The sequence below is a fragment of the Dermacentor variabilis genome, chromosome 9 (genome assembly GCF_050947875.1).
Source record: "Dermacentor variabilis isolate Ectoservices chromosome 9, ASM5094787v1, whole genome shotgun sequence".
NCBI classification, from domain to species: domain Eukaryota; kingdom Metazoa; phylum Arthropoda; class Arachnida; order Ixodida; family Ixodidae; genus Dermacentor; species Dermacentor variabilis.
The window spans coordinates 68,459,044-68,478,807 of record NC_134576.1 but is presented as its reverse complement, the minus strand read 5'-3'; the positions used below and the strand labels follow the sequence as shown (position 1 = coordinate 68,478,807).

Sequence of the window (19,764 nt, the reverse complement as noted above, 5' to 3'; positions counted from 1 at the left end):
TCAGTGACTGGCTTCTTCGGAGTATTGAAAACCAATCTCGAAGGCTGTGCTTTTGCCAAACTACTGGCGTTCAAACGTAGTAATGACTTCGAAGCAGTTACTTCATTTAATGCCACGCGTTAGCCGGCCGAGTTACAAGCTTACTGTCACTCCTACATTCTTGTTTCTGGATTTAGTTATTTGTACTACGGCCTCGGCAGGAGCCGCAATGCAGTTTGGAAACGACCTATGTAAAATAACACTGTTCTTTATGCACGAAGAACGCGTCTCGAAACAAGAGAAGAGCAATCAATCGCTTCTGGCACATGCCGTGCGCAAGAAGCGTGGCCTTAGAGACTCATTCACCACCCTGAAGATGGGAAGCTTGACAGCGCCCTCTCTTGCCGTATTCTCGCACTAGGCGCGTACCTTCGAGCGGAGTGGGTGAGCGCGCGCACAGTGGTTTGACAGGCGCACGCACACCGGCGACGCGTTCTCCATAAGCGGGCGGCTTGCCGCCGTGCGTGCTTGTGTCTTGAACTGTGTTGCGTGGGGGTTGCCGACGGAGCCAGACGGCCAGGCGATCTGCCAGTGGAACTTTTGTGCCCGAACCGTGAATCAGCGCATCGGCGGATTCGTTTGCCATCAGCACTCATCACCCTATCGGAATATAACGGCGCCGTGAATAGGCATCCTCCGAAGCAACGACCGTTCCCAGGTGAGAACGTCCAGCGCAGGGCATCCGCGATCGCACCCGAAAACTTGCCACCAACCGACCAGCCGGCGGCTGGCTAGCCGCGGCGCTTCGCGTCTAGAAACAACAAAAAAGAAAACCTCTCTGGTGAAGTGTCAAGGACGGCGTCTGCTAAGTACACGGTATCGTGAAGCGGCCTGGTGCGCGTGGCGGTGTAGAATAGAAGTGAACGAGTCGGGATCAGTAGCGATTTGCGAGAAAAATAGTTGCAGTCGCATCGAGACGAGTGTGATGAACGAAGAGAAACGTTGCGGTGATAAGGTATTCGGACGCACCGTTTATGCTAAGCGTGATTATTTCGTATATGTAGCTCTGTGCGGGTTCCACTGAACATAATTATTTTTTTTTTGTGTGTGAAACTGTTCTCTCTTCTTCTTCTGTTCCTTTTTTTAAAAAAATCTCTATCAAAGCTAAAACAGGCGTGTAAGCCTTGACCATGAAAGACTGTTGGTAAACTCGCAATTGGTCAGACCTGTTGGCATGTCTTTGCCAGTACGCTATATTTCTCTAAACCTTTGCGCCACGGTAACAAGAACAGCACTTTTCTCAACTTACTGCCGAAAGAAAAAAAAAAAGTTTGTAAATAGAAACAGTACAAGTCGGCGTCCATGTGTTTGCGCCGATAGGGTATGTGTCGTGGAGTCCGCAAATCCACATACTCAAAGGAGAGGTGGAATGGCCAACGCGCAAATAACAGGAATAAATGCATAAAAGCGAAAGAAGGACGCGCGTGCGGAGCTTTTGTCCCATTCGCGAAGTCAGCGACCGTCGCCAAAAGCTGCCGGGCGCACTGGAAGTTCCGCCCAACTGCCGGACTTTTTTTCTGCGCAACTCGGAAGGTTGCTTTTTTTTTTTCACTCTTCCTAAAGAGTGCTTTTTTTTTTTTTGTTCTACACGTAAGCTTCTCGGCAGTGAGCCGGCTTGTTGGACCCGGCTGGGCGCGCGGAATCAAAGAAGCGTGAAACGAAATGTCGTCCTGACCGGCAGAGTCCTCCTCCCCCCCCCCCCCCCCAAAAAAAAAAAAAAAAAAAACGCTCGCCCGTTCCTCCGGCGTTTCTGAAGTCCAGTGCCGTTTGTTTATTTCGCGCTGCCGCGTTCGGTCGGACGTGATTGACCGCGCTGGCTGTGGCACGCACGTTTTTTGGAAAGTGATCGGAGGAGATTATCGCGCGGCTTTTGAACCCCGAGGAACGTGAGCCGTATGATCAAGCAGGCTGGCTATTGTGCGCGAATACCGAAGTCGCGCGCGTGTGTGGTGTTCATTTGCGGCGCTTTTGTCGATCTCCTGTGATGGTTTTGTTTTGTTATATGACAAGTTCGTTGTCCGTGCTTTCGGAAGTCGCCATGCGCGCCCGCATACATTATATATTTGAAATCTTGACTGGAATTTCAAATTTATGCAAATCCGCTGTCGCTTGGAATGTCAGACTGTTACACGCAGCTATCTCGTTGCTGCGAAAACTATGAGAAAATTCGTTGACGCTTTGCGTGCGGGTCCCCAGCGAAGGTAGACTTATGGGGCTAAATATAAGGAGGAGAAACCATTTATTCACGTGGCCATCATTTGTAATACTCCAGGGATATCTTAGAGCTCGTCTGCACGGTGCTCTACCATAGTGTATTCATATTCGAAAAGCTGCGTTACGGCCATGGAAACCCAGCTAAGCGAAACGAAGCTGTGTGGCAGTGGTTTTGCGAATATTGCGGCGTCTCACACGGGCTTGTTAGCAGGGAGCGCCGTATTCTTAGCGGTATCATTCTCGCTTAATTATTTCGCTTCGTCGAGACGCCGTCACACTGTTTGCGTTACGTCCACTTTCTACCTAAATGCCGTAAAAGCGAAACTTTTCCGACAAGGTTGACTTCATTGTAACGAGGTTTGCTGTTTCGCATGAATACTAGCCGTCAATTACGTTTTGTAAACGAGTCTATTATGATGAAAACTTGACCGATAAACAAAACAATGATAACCGTTGCTTTCAGCAGCTGCGAAAAAAAAAAGAAAAAGAAAGGCTACAGGCTTCCATCACTCCTTCGTGACGCGTGGCACAGCAATTTGCGATATGATATGCTGCTGTGGGAAGTATATGATGAAAAACAAGCAGAAAACTCGTGTGTGCCGTTGCCTGCCGAGGAGGTCACGCCGTTCTCAACCAGACGGCTATGCAGATGATTCATTGTCCGGAGAGGGTAAAAGAAAAGAAACGCCGTGTGCTGCGGCCTTGTCGAGCTGTTGCATCCATTAAACCATTTCAGGGACGGATAATGCATCAAGGTTCTGAAGAACGAGGGTTCGAACAATGGAACGGTCGCGCGTTTATTTGGCACAGTGCCTCGAAACGGCGTTCTTGCGTTCAGCACGTTCCGAGAAAGAGCAAGACAGCTGCAGCGACGGTAACGGAAATGCGGCGAAAAAAAGAAAGAAGGAAGTAAAGAAAAAGAAACGTTATATGGGAGGAAACTGGCCGGAAGAAAGGCATTTTTTGGAAACATCCTGCCCCAAGCTGCATGTGCTGTTCAACATTTTTAGACGAGGAAGAACGCATAGCATGCGGACGCATGTCTACGTCGGCAGCATGCACGAAGTCATCTGCTTTCCGTGAGCCTACCGTCGTCTGCTACTAATATGCACGCAGCAGACGAAAAAAGAAATAAAGCAAACATGGCTGCCAGGGAAAACGGAACAACGCCTGTGCTGCGTCTTTTCGCTTTCGTGCGTCTGATGAACTTACTTCCCCTTTTAATACGTGATTTTTTTTTTTTTCGTGCCGTCTTCTAACGCGCACCAGCGAGAAAATGCCGTGCCGCAGTCATATACACGTAAATGGCCTGGCGGCACTTGTCATTTTGCGGAAAACAAAAAAGTTCGTGCATATCGTGGCCGGTCTGGGGCTTCGTTCTGCACGGCTCCGCGCATACCGACTTTATAGCTCGTGTGGGGAAAAGCGGGTGAGGGAAAGCGTGAAATCGGACACATGCGGGGTCACCGAGACACACGGAGGATGTATATAGTGTCACGGATCTCCTCGTGCCGAGGCTGGCACGCCTCGCAACGGTCGCACGTGTATAGCTTATTAGTGCGTGGCACGATCTTCGGATGTTCACTCGAGCTCTTTCTCAAGCGCTGTTTCTCTCTTGGAGGCATCCCAATATGGTAACTGTTGCACTGGTAACGGCTGCACTTGTTACTGCATTCCTTAGGAAAAAAAAATTCACGCAGAAACTCCTCTGGGGGGGGGGGGGGGGGGGCGGGGGAGTCTAAATATGCGCAAGCATTGTGCCACTTGCTCATCTCTGAACAGCGCGGTGTCATTATCACTGTTATGAAACTTGATCCGACCAGTACAAACCCTTACATAACATCATCGGTCGTTATCAACCTTCTCGGACTCGAACCGTGCCTTATAAACCTTATCGGATATGATCCTAGGCTTATCAACCCTCATCGGATTTGATCCGACCTTTATCGGTACTTGTTAACGTTAACTAAAGAACCTTTATCGTTCTTTAGCACCTTATCCATCCGCGTTGAACCACCCACCATCAACCGTGATGAGACCCATCGGACGCCTAACCACTTCTTATGAACTCGATGACAGCTTATCTCTCTGTGTTGCTGACAAGGAAATTTATTCACCCGTAGGCACGCTTGCAACTGCGGTATGAACGAAAAGTACAATATAAGGTACAGCACGTGTAATACATCCTACTTGATGTAAACAAAACAGATTAGCAAACGAAATAATAAATGGTGTCTGCTTGACACTGGCTTTGCGACATACAACAACAACAACAAAACTCATTACAGCGTCCACGCAAAAGCATTATTGTCAGCCTCGAATTTATGAAAGGTACCCGGGGCACATACAGATACAGTCTGAACTCGGGCAACAGAATTGAGCATTATTCTGGCTGTAGAAAGACTGCCTCGGGAGACGGTTATGTACCGCGTAGACCAGCGGCGAAGTGAACAATTGTTCTTCAAGATGACCCCATACTATCTCTCTGTGTTGCGCGACGTGAAGCGAATGAGGTCTCAGAGATTGGCGGCATCACGGTCGGCCAGGGAGCGCCCCAACGGAAGGCACATCCCGCGACCATCGAAACGCATCGTGGATGTGGCGTGCTCGGCATTAAATTTTCGCAAAATCGAAACCTTCCTGACGTCTCCAAGGCTCTAAGACGGCTCTACATGGGGTCCTAAAGACGGCTTTTATTCCACCACCATCGAATCTCTCAACAAAGCCTTCATAGAAACTGCTCCCCTTTGAAATTTGTTTTGTACCGCCAGTAGAACGCATTCATATGGTTCAGATATATTCACTTTATGCAAGCGTGGGTGTTTATCCTACAGTGGGTATGACGCTCAGTTTCTGAGCGTGGGCTCGTAGGCTCGGAACTCACCATCGCGTCAACGTTTCTCCTTTCGAATTTGCTAATGCGGAATCATTAGATGGCTCATGAAGCGTAAAACCCGGCCGCGTGGCCGGAGATGTACAAAAGGTCACGTGGTCACAGAGATGTGCTCGTGCCACTGCTCGCGCTTTCGTCGTCGTCTTCCACAGCTGGCAGCGTTCCCATACTGCCCCTCACTCTGCGAAGGCGCTGGCGGCACTGGTGTGCTGGCAGTCGATCCCTGCAAGGGCTGCAGAAAATAGCATCTTTTCCTTGCCACATTAACCCCACCACCTCCCCTATATATGCAGTCGTTGCGGTGATTTCGGTGAGTTCTGCCGTGCGCACCGATGTACGAACCTTCTTCGTCTGAGATGGTACAAAAAAGTCACGTGGTCACCGAGAACACCGGGGCGAGGACTTACGGAGTCGCCATCTGTCGGAAGCGCCTCTCTTGCGTAGTATGGGGGATCGCGCGGCGCGCTCCTCGCAGGTTTGGCTTACGTTCGGCGCTCAATAAGAACACCACGTGGCAGCCCACTTGGACATTTATTTAAGTGCTCGCAAAAAGAAGGAAGTTTTTTGCTGTCGAAATAATAATCTTGGGCAAACTGAAAGCACAGAATCGTTTACACACGCTATCTATTTACCGAATACGTACAGTGAACGCCACTGCGCGCGGTCGCCGCGATGGAGTCTCCCGAACCGGCTTCTTGCGGGAAACGTAGACAAACGCTGAGGCCAAACTATGTGAAATATGTTCCTATAGTGTCTGTATAACCAAATGGAGCATAACAGAATGAAGCATCAATGCAGCGATCGCGCGGGTTCGCAGCGACCGACTGCGCATCTACATGCATGTCCGCGCTCAATGTTTCGCTCTCGCTGCGTGCCCGTTTTCGCACCGTTTAGGCCGCAGATTATGAGCATTTGACCTTACACAAGCAACCGTTGCTCCGTGGACGCTATCAGAGCGGTTGAAAAATAATTTCGTTATAGAGACTTCGACGCCTAGCTACCGCGACTGTGATGTGCCGTCGCGACGATTCAATCTTCTTTTCTTCTAACTTCTTGGACATTTCAACATTATTTCTCAAGTTGCGTCGCACTGTATGTCGGTCTTCTCAGCGTGCGATTTCGCGCTGCTTCTCTTTCATAATCCAGTGCATTAATTCATAACACGAACATGACCATATGCCATACCTTTCATACTTTTTACCGCTCCCGTTCCATACCAGTGAACTTACCAGTATCTAGCATCCACAAGTTCATAGACCAAACGGTCATGACATCAGCCGGGCAGCGGGCGCGGGCGAGCGCCTCAGTGCGCGTTTTCTGCTACTCGCCGAACATCGCAGTTCTGGCGCCGTAGCAGAAATCTTCCTCGCGTCTGTGCTTGCATACCTCAGTTGTAGCCGATGGCTGTTTGCTGGTTCTGAGTTTCGCGAGCCAAGCTTCACGCAGCTTCTTGTCCTGCGGCTACGTGTGAATAAGGCTGACACCGGGCTCCGTTATTTACGTCCGGCACTGCGGCACCGAGCAGTAGCCTACCATATGTTGCACGCCTTCAATGGCAGCCACTACCTATTATATTGTTTTCAAATGTTGTCAAGCGGACACCCCCAAGGCGGGAAGGCCTCACCACTTAATCAGAACCGGAGCGCAGGTGGTACTTTTAAAACTTTCGTTTTCAGCTCGCTTCGGCGCTTAGGAGACACCGATACCGGCGCTGTGTCCACGTGATCCCCCATGCCACGTCACGCCGACGGTGGCGCCAGCTTTTCCAGTGGTGGAGCTCGCCCCCATGGAATAGTGCCGCGCGTCGCGGCGCTGCCAGTCGGTGTGTTCATTTCGGTGAGTTCTGTCGTGCGCGCCGATGGAAGAACCCTCGACTTCTCGGTCAGTCGCTGCGCGCGGCGTTTTAGGACGTCCACGCAAGTACGCGATTGAGGCCGAGGCATGTGATGCGATAAACGATACAATGCAACGTGAAAACAATACCGTTTCGTAAAACGAGTCGTCATCGGGAAGACGTCGCAATGCTTTCTCATTCATCCGCGTAGGGGTACCTCAGTGCCCTTGACTTTATTGTTTTATACATTAATTTCTCTATAGCGATTCGTATTACGTGACGGACAGGTTTCCTCGTTGGGTAGGCATAGAAATGCTTGCGCGCATTAAAAAAAAAAATGTCCAGCACTTCGCGTTGGTGTGCTGCTTATCACAAAACTTCCGAATCACTATACATGTAAAGCTGTGGGAAGGCCAGCGAACTGTATGACGCTGCGTACGTCTGCATATCCCTATTGTAAACGCCTGAGTAATTATGTCTGAAGAATTGCTGATGGCTCAAGATAAACGCGATGTGACACGGCCCTCTTGAAAGCAGAGTATATTCAATATGCTATGGTTTCTGTGGTGTCCTGTACACCGACTCAGTAGCGCATGATGCGTCGGACAATAATGTGTAACTTTTGTACGAAAAGTTCGAGGATTGATTTCGTACTAAATCGCATATACAACACACAAACTAATGAATTTAAGCTTTGCCGTAGTATAGACCGTTTCACCGGGCGAGGAGGATACGGCGCGCGGAAAGCCTTTCCTCCTCTCTGGCTTGGGCGATCCGGCGCGGCGCTGCTTGAAAGTATGGCTGTCGCGTGCTGCGGAACGATTTCGAGATGTTTTAGATGGTGCTTTGTGAAATTTGTGCCATGTTCGTTCATATAAGGTCGTCAGGGAAGCCTTTCGGTGCATCGGTAACCACTGTAGGCATGAATATGTCTTGGGGGCGCAAAAATGTGACGCGCATAATCAGCCACGGTGTACGCGCATTATCAGTCGCGGTGCGTGTATGTGTTGTTTACTATTTTACTTATATCGATTTTAATTCAACAAAGAAAACCGGCGTCTCTCTATTACCAGCATTAAATGGTAAATCAGCTCACTGTCTGACCGATTGGCGTAGGGAGTAAAACATAAAACATAAGAGTGCATGATCGTTCGTGCACGGCCAACCTACGGCAAACACGAAACACCTAAACGGGAGGCGCTATCAAATATTTGTGATACACTGACATCGTTCTCACGCATTTCAAGTCTAGTATGCTTGAAATTACCATATGTCTACGCTAGCCTTGCTGCATGAGGCCCATGGCGCTGCTCAATACAGCGATCACTGCGGTTGGTGAGCCAGCACGATACATATATAAGCTCTGTGCTTCGGCATTGCCTTTTTGGCCTGTATACAGCCATAATATATGAGAGGGTTCGCATAAAAAGAATGCGATGGCTATTTTTGAGCGCAAAATTTCCGTGATACGTGTGAGTGCGTCGTAGAGAACTGAACGAACACAACCGAAAAAAAAAATTCTGTTATCATTCTCTTTCTCTGAAAAGCAAGAGAAAACGGGCCAGCGCCACACAACGTTTATAGATATATAACCGCTGATGCCGTATGCTTGGACCATGCGCTATATAGAACAAATATATCTGTAATTCAGCACCTACTACTGCTTAGGACGCTTGCGCAGTTCGTAAACGGTCGCTTTGCTGGACAAGCTTAACACGGACTGTAAGGTATGCTGCTATTACTAGCCAAAACTATTTTATTCATGGGTGGAAAGCTCATGCATCCAACCAAGTAGTCACGCAATTTAACCTGCAGCGAATAGATTGAACGCTTGTCAAAGTATAACAGCACAGCTCCTATCATACAGAACGGTACCCACGCTGTTACGATCGTCGCGTATGTTTCATGGCTCCTAAACCGCAGCTTAGGAATAGAGGATAATACTGCAATAAGGTCACATTAGTGACTGGAACATTCAGAAATACACAATTGATCTCCGAGGCTGATTGTAGGCTCAAATATGCGCGCACACATCGGGCTGCGTGTTCCGTCCACCAATTCTGGCCACGACGCCTTAAACCACTTCAGCACGCCTCACAGAGCCGTTTACCACGTAGAAGACGCACGTCATACTTAACAGACCGCACGACCGCGAAAACAAACGCCAGAACCTACCGCCGAGCGTATACCTGCCATGCAAAAGACCGCTTTCACCCAAGCCAGTATGGCGCTGCTCATAGGCGGCGCCACTGCGTTCACAATATGGCGGCGCCTACGAAAAAACGGTCTATACCTCCGCTATCTACGTTCAACTGCCACCAATTCTGAAGGTTATGGAAGAAGGCATGAGAAATGGTCATTCGGGGTGCTCTGCAGCACATTATTCACAGCAATTTGGACTTCTACCGTGTCTTCATGACATTTCGCTTTCAGCGATAGTTTCTCACGGGGAAGCAAGAAATCACACGGTGATGGGTCGGGTGAATAAGAGGGATATGGTACATGGAGCAGGAATACATTGTTTGGCGAGCTATTTCCAGACTAATACAACAGAGTGGGGCCTCGAGTTGTCGTGCAACAAGAACCACTGTCCAGATGACGACAAATAATTACAGCGCCGCGAATCGCTCGGTGCAGGCGATTTCAGACGTCAGTGTTGAAGTTCTGGTTTACCTTTTGCCTTTTAGGCATGGAATTCATAGTTTTCCAAGCCTCTAGCTAGGAAAAAAAGGAAGCAAGATTGTAAATAACATTGTCTTTGTCTTCTACAATTGTCGCTTCACTCTTTCAGAGAAAGGTGAACCGTTTGTTTGTCTATCTGGAGGCTTTGCCGCTTCGTTTGAGGACCATACCTTTAGCGCTACCAACTTTTATTTCCGGCAGTGATGCTTAACGGTCACATCTGGACTTTTTACAAAAGTTTAACGGTTATTCCGCTTACGCTTGGGCGTCGCATTCACCAATGCATATACGTTTTTGATTGGAATGACTGATAGCGCCGAGTGCAATGCCTGCGGTGCCGAGGAAACTATAGAACATCTACTGTGCTACTGCCCATCTTTTCAAAACGAAAGACATGACCTCTGCACAGCTCTCAATCAGCTCGATAGAACACCGTTCACCTTGAAGAAGATCTTGGGACCATGGCCTCGCATATCGCAGCTACAAAAGGCCACAAAAGCTCTGCTGCGATATTTGAAGGCTACTGGATTGAGTCAGCGACTATGATCCGGACTGAGTGACTGAACGATATCCCCGGTGGACTTTCTCTTCTTCTTTTAATCTTTCCGTCCCCTTTTCCCTTTCCCCAGTGTAGGGTAGCCAACCGGGCGCAGTCCTAGTTAACCTCCCTACCTTTCCTTATCATTTGCTCTCTCTCTCTCTCTCTCTCTTTAACGGTTATTGTTCGTATGGTACCTCTTTGCCTTTCCCACCCCGTTTCTCTCAGAAGATATATGCTTTTTGAGAAAAGTTCCAGGATTTGCTTTTAATTTCTTTTTCTATGATAGTCAGTCTGGAGAAATGGATGTTATCGAGTCTCTTTATGCATGTTCAGAGAATACATCTTGGAAGAGTTTCCAGGGAAACTCACTAGACCGGACAGCTGTCTTTAGCAATCCCTTGTTTGGCTTCTACTGGCGCAGTTAGTTGTGCGTGACACGAGTGAAACGATGGACATAAATTCCGAGCAGAGTCTTAGCATTAATTTCTGCATTAGGCTAACGGTTCATTTAAGTGGTTGCTTTCGAGCGCTTTTGGAGCGCTCTCGCGGTGCGGTTTACACATTCGGCAGGTCCAAAGGCGAGCGCTCGCAACGCATTCGTACGGCTCACTCCGAGCGACTCGCTCCAGCTCAGAGCGCTCGGTGGAGCTCATGTCTCCGAGCGCTCACATAGCCCAGGAGCGCGTTCGAGATCCGTCATAAAACTCGATCTCGTGGCTACTGCGATTGTTCTGGGAGCAGCTTGCGCGTTCGGCTGGGGCTGGCTTTCTCTGGCTCCAATCTCGAGAGGGCTCCTCGTCGCTGCAAAACGAATTGCAGCGCGGTATAGGAACCAGTGGAATGCTCCACAAGTAAAACTGCTAGTGAGACATGGAACAGTGATTGAGCAAGTATACTGTGACGAAGCATTATGGAGAAGCCTTTTTCTTCGAATGGCATCAAAGGTTTCGGGAGAGAATTAAGAGATTCGGTGCAAGGACGATCCCGGAGTCAGCCGCCCGTCTACGTCACGCAATCCGTTTAAAATCTGGAACGTGTGAGGCAGTCACTACATGGAAATCGCTCCGTTACTGCGCGTACGATATCGGAAGATCTGAAATTGGGCGGTGATGTGTGTGTCACCGGATCTCAAGCGACGATTTAGGAAAATGGAAACCGAAACGAAAAATTGTCCCTCACACGCTGAACTAAGTTAACCGGTAGAGATTCCGGTTTGCTACCCTGCACTGGCACAAGGGGAAATGAAAAACGGAAAGAACAGAGGAGAATGCTTCACGGAACGATGTACGGCTGTACTCGCGGACAACTTTTCGTGGCTATGAAGGCAAAGCTACGGTGGCAAAGCGCCCACAAGTGAGAGCGCTTCTGAAAAGAGTCCCGCGTTTCAATCCACGTTACTTTACTCTGGGGAAGAGAAAACACAAGCACCTCATTAGCAACAGTGAAATAAGACAGAGCACACCACTGAGTGTTAAAGTTAGCTTATTTTGCGACTTTTCCCTTCCGCGTCTGGGCAAACGCGAAACCGTCGCACATGGAAGCTGCGTCGATTAAGCGTCTGTTCCGAGCAATAAAAAGCACTGTCAAACGCTGCCGGACTACTTGGCGCGCTAACACATGTGCAGCAGCCACGCGCCCGTAGCTTTCCCTTCATAGCCACAAAAAGTTGTCCGCGTATATTGGCGGCGAGGAGTTACGGAGTCGCCATCTATCGGAAGCGCCTCGCTGGAGTAGTGTGAGGGATCACGCGGCGTGCTCCTCATAGGTTTTGCTGTCAGCGCTTACAGAAAACACCACGCGCGAGCTCTCCCGGACATTTCTGTAAGTACTTTCGAAACGGGAGAAGTTTTTTACTGTATAAATAATAATCTTGGGCAAACTGAAAGCACAGAATCGTTTACAGACGATATCTCTTTGCCGAATGCGTACAGTGAACGCCACTGCGCGCGGTCGCCGCGATGGAGTCTCCCAAACCGGCGTCTTGCGTGAAAGGTAGGTAAATGCTGAGAGCAAACTGTGTGAAATATGTCCTTATAGTGTTTGTATAACTAAATGGAGCGTAATAGAATGAAGCCTCAATGCAGCGATCGCAGATGCGCAGCGACCGACTGCGCGTCTGCATGCTTGTCCCCGCACTGTTGCGCTTTCGCCGCGTGCGCGTTTTCGCACCGTGCCACGAGCTTTAGGCCGCAGAATATGAGCATTTGACAGTATACAAGCAACCATTGTTCCGTGGGCGCTATCAGAGCTGTTCAAAAATAATTTCATTGAAGAGACTTCGCCGCCTATGGGGATGTGCCGTCGCAACGATTCAATCTTTTTTCTTCTTCTAAATTCTTGGACATTTCAATATTATTTCTCGACTTGCGTCGCACTGTATGTTTATCGGTGTTCTCAGCGTGCGATTTCCCGCTGCTTATATTTTGTAATCCAGTGCATTACCTAATAACACAAACATGACCTTATGTCATACTTTTTTATAATGTGCTTCTTACGCTCCCTTTCCACTCCAGTGAACCTGCCAGTATCTATAGCATCGACAAGTTCATCGACCAAACCGTCATGACATTAGTCGGGCAGCGGACTCGGGCGAGCGTCTCAGTGCGCGTTTTCCGATGATCGCAGACCCGGCGCCGTAGCAGAAATCTTCCTCGCGTTTGTGCTTGTTGCATACCCGAGTTGTAGCCGATGACTTTTTGTCGGTTTTATGTTTCGCGAGCCAAGCTTCACGCAGCTGGTCCTGCGGCTACATGTGAATAAGGCTCACACCGGGCTCCGTTGCGTACGTCCGGCATTGCGGCACCGAGCAGTAGCCTACCATGTTGCGCGCCTTCAAAGGCAGCCACTACCTATTGTAGTGCTTTCAAGCGTTGTAAAGGAGACACTCGAAGCGGGAAAATCTCGCCTCTAAATGAGCACCGCAGCGTACGAGGGAATTGAAACTCTCGTTTTCAGCTCGCTTCGGCGCTCCCGAAGCAGCCGACGCGGCCGCTATGTCCACGTGATCCCTAATAGCACGTCACGCCGACGGTGGCGCCAGCTTTTCCAGTGGTGGAGCTCGAGGCCAATATTCAATAGCGAGATTTAGTTTAGGGGACGTAAGCGTCCTGCGCACGCAAAGATCTACGGGCGACGGTACTGCGCATGGGCAGACCCATACGTAGTAGTCTGCGCATGCGCAGTACCGTGGCCGCTTGTTCTTGCGTACGCAAGCCGCTTGCGTCCCCTAATCTAAAACTCTCTAATAGCCAATTTCGTTCATGAAGGGCGTGTGCTCGGTTGCCGCGCAGATTGCCACCTTCCACTGGAAGCCGTCGGCACATTTTAGTCTTGACGGCTGATGCGCCAATGATATGAAAATTTACACGCTTCCACACTGGCGCAGCTACCATGAGAATGATGGACAGTGGACATATTTGTATAGTCTCCGTACTGGTGGCTTCAAACGTTCCAAGTTGCAGCTTTATTAGCTTCGCTTTATCTGCCTTTATTGGCATACATTTCGAACCAATCATATTTTACTAAACTGAGAAGGCAGTTAGACCCTGTCCACATTGTGATTCATCATTGTAGTCATTGCAAGATATCGTACTTCACAAGTGATATTTTGTTCAACGTTAACAATTTGCTAAGTCACGAAGACGTCTGGGTCTGAAGAAAGAAAGACGACGTTTAGGCAAATACATGCACGAACAATCGCTGTTTTACATTTATTCGTTCGTATAATTTATATTGAACTTCCCGGTTTTTGGCCAGTGCCCCAGAGTCCAGATGTATGCACCACTAACTTCAAGGCTTTAGACTACGTCGTTCCCAGGCTAACTGCCCTGTTTGTGGCTTCTGCAGACACGTTTCTCTAGTGATCTTTGTAGGAAACTAGGTAGCGTCATCGACATCGCGTGAAGCACGGCACGCGCTCTTGTCGAGTGTGATTCACAGCCCAATAGACGTCTTCGGTCCCCATGTTTGCGATCTCTATTTGTCCAGACCTCCTGGACAGAGAGCGGCATCCCAATTCTGTTTTTAGGTTTTCTTTTGCTGAAATAATCTATCGGGCTTGCAACAATGACAGGCGCCGCCGTCTTCGAATAGCAGGGAGAAAAAGAAATCGTCCCTGGATTCTTTCGTACAGCTACGCCTCAATTTGCTTTTTCGATCGCTTGCCAGCCATCGTCGTAAGCCGCGGATCCCGGAGGTGGATGTGCGTGCTTTCTTCAGCTGGCCGGGAACCGCAATGCACTTCCGATGGAATAAAAGGCGGAGGGAGGATCAGTTATCGTAACTTGCTTTTCATTTATTCGAAGAGACCCCTCTCTTTCCCCCTTGTATTCTTGTTCCGCTGCCGCCAATTCAGCCGTGTTCAGCCAAGCGCAGACGATTACCGCGTGAGGCCAGTCGGCGTCGTCTGCCTCTCGACTTGCGTCGTCTGCTGCTGCACCTTTCGCCTGTTGCGTGTTCGTCCGGCGCGGCGGCTTTTCTCGTAGCAAGCATGTGTCGTAGCGTGTCCCCTCCCGCAGCCAGCTTCTGGCAGTTTTCTTTTATAACATTTTTTTTCTTTTAATTCCTTCTTGGCTCGTCGGGATGAGGGCTCGGTTTCCGATGGAGAAAGGCCGGGGGAAGAGGGGCTATGATTACGAACGAACAAAGTAAAGAAGGGTCATCGTCGGCTCTCGCTCGCAGGCGAAGGTCGTGGGAGACTTGTCTGCACCAGCGGCGCTCGTCGTCGTCTGCTGCATACGTCCAGCCAGGATCCGTCGCGTGTGCGAGGCGCGATGCCAGCCGCGCCGTCGTCTCGTATCTGGGTCAGCGAGGCGTCTGACTAGCTCGTGTATGCGCTAGCGCCCGCACCTTATTTTCTCTCCTCTTATGTATTTCTTTTGTGCTTGGTTTGAGTGGGGGGCCGTGCACCTTTGTTGGAGGGTTTGAGAGCGCCGGGCCTCATTGAGCGAGGGCGGGTGCTAAGAGCTGGCCGTGCGTCTACGCGTTTCACAACATTGTGCCGCGGCTCGAGTTGGCTATGGCGTTTTGCTTCTTTTCGCAGTGATTGCTTTGAATTTTTTACTTATTCTCACTGGCGGTTTTGCTAATGGTGTTGCGGGGCCAGCGAGCGCATCGCTTGCGAAATGCAATATATCTCGGCGACGGGTGGTTGTCCACGTCTAGTAGAAGGATGGATGTGCGAAACGGATATGAACTGATGTCTAGGGGATTGCCTGTTGCTGTTGCGTGGTAACAGGTGTCATTTTGAAACGCGTGCTCCTAACATCGCGTACGCCGGTGGTGACCACCTGTTTACAACAGGCCGTTTTTCAGTTCTCCCTTGACTGATCTGTTTCCCTAGTTCTTCGACATGAACCCCAAGAGAAACACTATATTTGTTTAGATTATTAAGGCATCCTTTTAAAACTATTTTCATTACTTTCGCAGTGATATATTGATTATTAGAAGATTGATATATTGATTATTAGAATTTTCTTTAATTTCGTGCCAGAGACCGGTACGTCACTATGACGTCACGGATTTGGGTCTACCATATCGTATTCTGACAGTTGAGGCGTTCGCAAAGATTCTTCAAACTTGCAAAGTTCTGTCTTTGGTTCTGTTAGACTGCAAAATAGTCGACCTTATTGACAAAAATAAAATAACTAGGCATGAACAGACGCCGTAAAAATTCACGACTTCACGGCGAGAAAGGACAGGAACATGAAGGTGGCGTCGCCACCAATCTTTCGCTCTTGCGGCTTTTCTGGCTTACCTAGCCTCTTATTTAGGTAATAGTGCACGGGTTATGTGGCATTGTATGAAGGAATGAACGTGTGTTGTTTAATGGCACAAAGGCTAAGTACGGCCAAATAGCGGTATTTGGTACTGTATAAGGATATAGTTTAGAAATACAGCGGAAGTTATTTTTAAATAGCTAAGCATTTATATGCCTACCCAACGAAAATCCTGACCGTACCTTCACGTAAGACGAATGCAATGGCTCATACCCGCCTAAAAACAATGGCTTCACCCCCATAAGCAAGCAACAAATGCAATGGCTCATATCCACGTAAGTCAGAGGCTACAATCGCTCAGAAAAGTGAAGCAAACAGTGCATACATTTATTGAAAACACCCACACAACACATATGCAGCATATACGTTTCAATAAAGAACAAACACAAAACAAGCATCCGAACCATGAATGAAGCATTGCATACCCCCCTCAGCAAATGTAGTGGTGGTTCTGCAACAGCTTCACTGGACATCCTGGTTGATAATGACCGATGAGAGTTGATATATGTGTCGAATCATGTTCGATAAGGTTGATAATGGTTTATACTGGTCAGATGAAAGTTTCGTAACATTGATAATGACACCGGACTGCACGGAGACGAGCAAGTGATGCAATGCTTACGCATACTTTGACAGCTCTCAGAGGAGTTTCGGCGTAAATTTTTCTCTCGTGTCCCTCGAAGTTCGTCCTACGTGGCTCCTTTGTGGATTATTCGACTGTCCTGAAAAAGAAGCAACAAGATATTAGATGCATTTGTTGAGCCTTAAGTGCGGGCATAGCTGGAATGATTATGTGGTCTTCGCGAAGTGACACATGGTTTTTTCATACCTGTTTATGTGGTTCGAGAGGAATTCATAATTCATGAAATAATGATAGCAAGACAACGTCATGGCGAATGTCCAAGTGTTGGAGCGAAAGTTCCTGTTTTATTCGTGATATACTGGATTGGTTACTGTAGTTATTTGAAATGAAATGTCTTGCTCTATTCTGGATTCTTCTCTAGAAGTCAATTAAATATTTTTGATGAGGCTACCAAATCGAACACGCATATTCAAGTTGAGGGCGAACCAGAGTTATATATGATAATTTGCGAATGTTCAAGGTCGCGGATTTCTAGTTGCGTCCCAAGAATCCTAGAGATTTGGAAGCATTGGCTGAGGTTGCCTTAATATGGTCGGACCAGGACAGATTCGGCGTCAGTAATACGCCCAAGTCCCCATATGGCATTGTAGTCGATAGAATGGAATTACTAATGCTGTAAGGGAACTCATATGTACGAGGTTTACGAGTAAATGACATTACATTTTGAAACGTTTAGAGCCATATGAGCCATGTATTGCACCAACTATGTTAATAACCTCGAGATCTTTTTGGAGCGACAGGTGGTCAGCGTTTTTGATTGGGCGATAAATAATGCAGTCGTCATCAAGCACTCTAATGCAGGAAGAAGCCGCAGTTCGTTGATGAATATAAGAAAAAAGTAATGGTGCGAGTACGCTACATTGTGGTACATCTGAGCAAACGTCGGATAGGGACGAAGAGAAATTGTTAATCATCGTGTGCTGCTGACGATTAGAAAGGAAATTGCGAAGCTATGACAATGTAAGGGAGTCTAAATTCAGGGCGGAAAGTTTGGATATCAGGCGACAGTGTGCAAAGCGGTCAAACGCCTTCGAGTAGTCGAGAAACGCGCAATCAGTTTGATAGATATTGTTCATATTAGAATGCAGGTCTGCGGTAAACTCGAACAACTGAGGTTCGCACGAAAAGACCTCTCTGAAACCGTGCTGATTTTTGAAAAAGAAATTATTATATTCCAGATGTTTGTAAATATTACTAGCGATAATGTGTTCAAGAATCTTGTAACAAATGCAAGGGAGCGATATGGGGCGGTAATTTTCGCATAAGGTTTTATCTCGGATCTTAAATATTGGTATTATTTTTTGCCAACTTCCATTCAGATGGAATCATGCCAGTATAGAGCGAATGCCGGAATATGTAATGCAGTATTTTGCCTGTAACCGTCACTCTATTCTTTAGCACCTTTGAGTTAATTCCACCCACGCTGCGTGAAGACTATAATTTTATGTTATTTATGAGCGTTATTAAGCCCTCTAACTGAATTTATATCGGTTCCATGAACTGGTAATCAAATTTAGCTACGTAGGGTACGTTGGTGCTATTTTCTTTCGTGAACGTAGGAGTAAAAAAAGGATTAAACGCCATCGGGGCACTGACTTTCTGAAAGAGGGACATTATTATGATCGTGCAATGAAACGTGTTCGCTCTCGAGTGTGGTTGGATTATTAGAATAAAGCTTCTCTTTAGCGCACTATGGCTTTAGTTATGTTTTATAATTAAGCCATAACTAAGAAGTGCCCAACCGCTTAGCATTAGTGAACAGGCATTCTTTTTTTATACCGCGTTATGCGAAGTTTTTTAGTTAACCAGGGATTTGATTTGCCTTTGCTTATTTTAATAAGTGGAACATGCTTGTCAACTAATGTACACAAAAAGCGTTTTTGAAAAGCAACCAGTTCTCTTCAGCGGACCTGCTTCAAGAATACGGCAGGAGAATATTCTGAAAAAAAAAAAACCTAGTTCAGTGTTAATCGCCTGGTAATTACCCTTCATTATAATCCAGAATTTGTTTTGCGGTTACACCGGAAAGGGGAAGGGGAATGTTTATATCTACCTGGAGTGAATTAGGATCACTGAATCGATCCAGGTAATCTGATTACGTACTGTTTCTGTAGCGGTCGTGATGATAAGATATAGAATGTTCGGGCCTCGTGCGGGTTTAGAAAGAGGTTGAAAGAGGTGGAAATCTATAGAGTCCGATTAAGGAAGTCAGCTGACATATGACAGGACGATGACGGTGTAGTCCAATCAATGAGCGGAAAGTTGAAATAACCAAATAAGTCAGTTATTTCAGCTGGGAAAGGTTCAGATGCCTTGATGCTGCAACGTAGTATATTATTAAAAGAAGAATCCGATTCCGCTGAATAATAGCAGCAACCTATCAGAATTTTAGAAGGGACCGTGCATTTTTGTTGTTTGGTTAAATTGCATATACTCAATGCTTTCCTTTATTTTTAACCGTCTTTTGTTTGCTTTTTGGATTTATTATTCGGTCACCAAGGTGGCTATCGCTTTATGATCGCTACGATATACGGCCAGCGGCTCTGCGGCGATACTGGTAAGGTTCTTGGCCAATGTGAGGTCTATGCGCGACCGACGACGCGTCGTGGGCACACTGACGTTTGCGTGACATCGAATGCCGAACCTTTCCAAGAGAAACCCCGCGAACCACCTTCCGACTGGCCGAGGCACGTCTGTGTTGAAGTCACCCACAATTACGACGGCAGTGGAGTCGGTAGGGGTGATCCAACCAAAGGTACATACGCCTGATGTTTGCGGCACGATCTTCGTCCGTATCTGAGACAGCTTTAGCAGAACGTTTCCTTCGTCCCGCTCCGCTCCGCCAGTGAGCGGAGGCGCAAGTGCGCATGCGCCGAACGCTCAGCCGCGAGCGCGTGGGCGGACGGCCGCCGCCGTTGAGCTCGCTTAAAACCCCTTAAACTTCGTAAATAGCGCCACGCTTCGAAGAATGCCTCCTCCTCCTCGCACACTCTGGCCGAGGCCGACTCCGCGTCGCGATTGTCCTAATAGCATCACGTGGGCCCTCGCGCCTTGGTTCAGCGCCATTTTTGCTCGAGAAGCGTCCACGGAGTGGTGAGAAGCGCATGTTGGCGCCGTTGCTACGCTCGCGCAGTGTAGGCC

General features: G+C 48.1%; 1 protein-coding gene across 1 annotated transcript in view; it reads left to right on the top strand.

Annotated features, from left to right (window-relative positions):
* The first annotated feature begins 459 nt into the window (after nt 1-459).
* Nucleotides 460-19,764, top strand: part of Rab23 (RAS oncogene family member Rab23) — a 98,068-nt gene continuing 78,763 nt past the window's right edge. The window contains exon 1 of the mRNA XM_075704441.1: nt 460-697. The gene's annotated coding sequence lies outside the window, so the exon portion shown is untranslated. The remainder of the gene's footprint in view (nt 698-19,764) is intronic.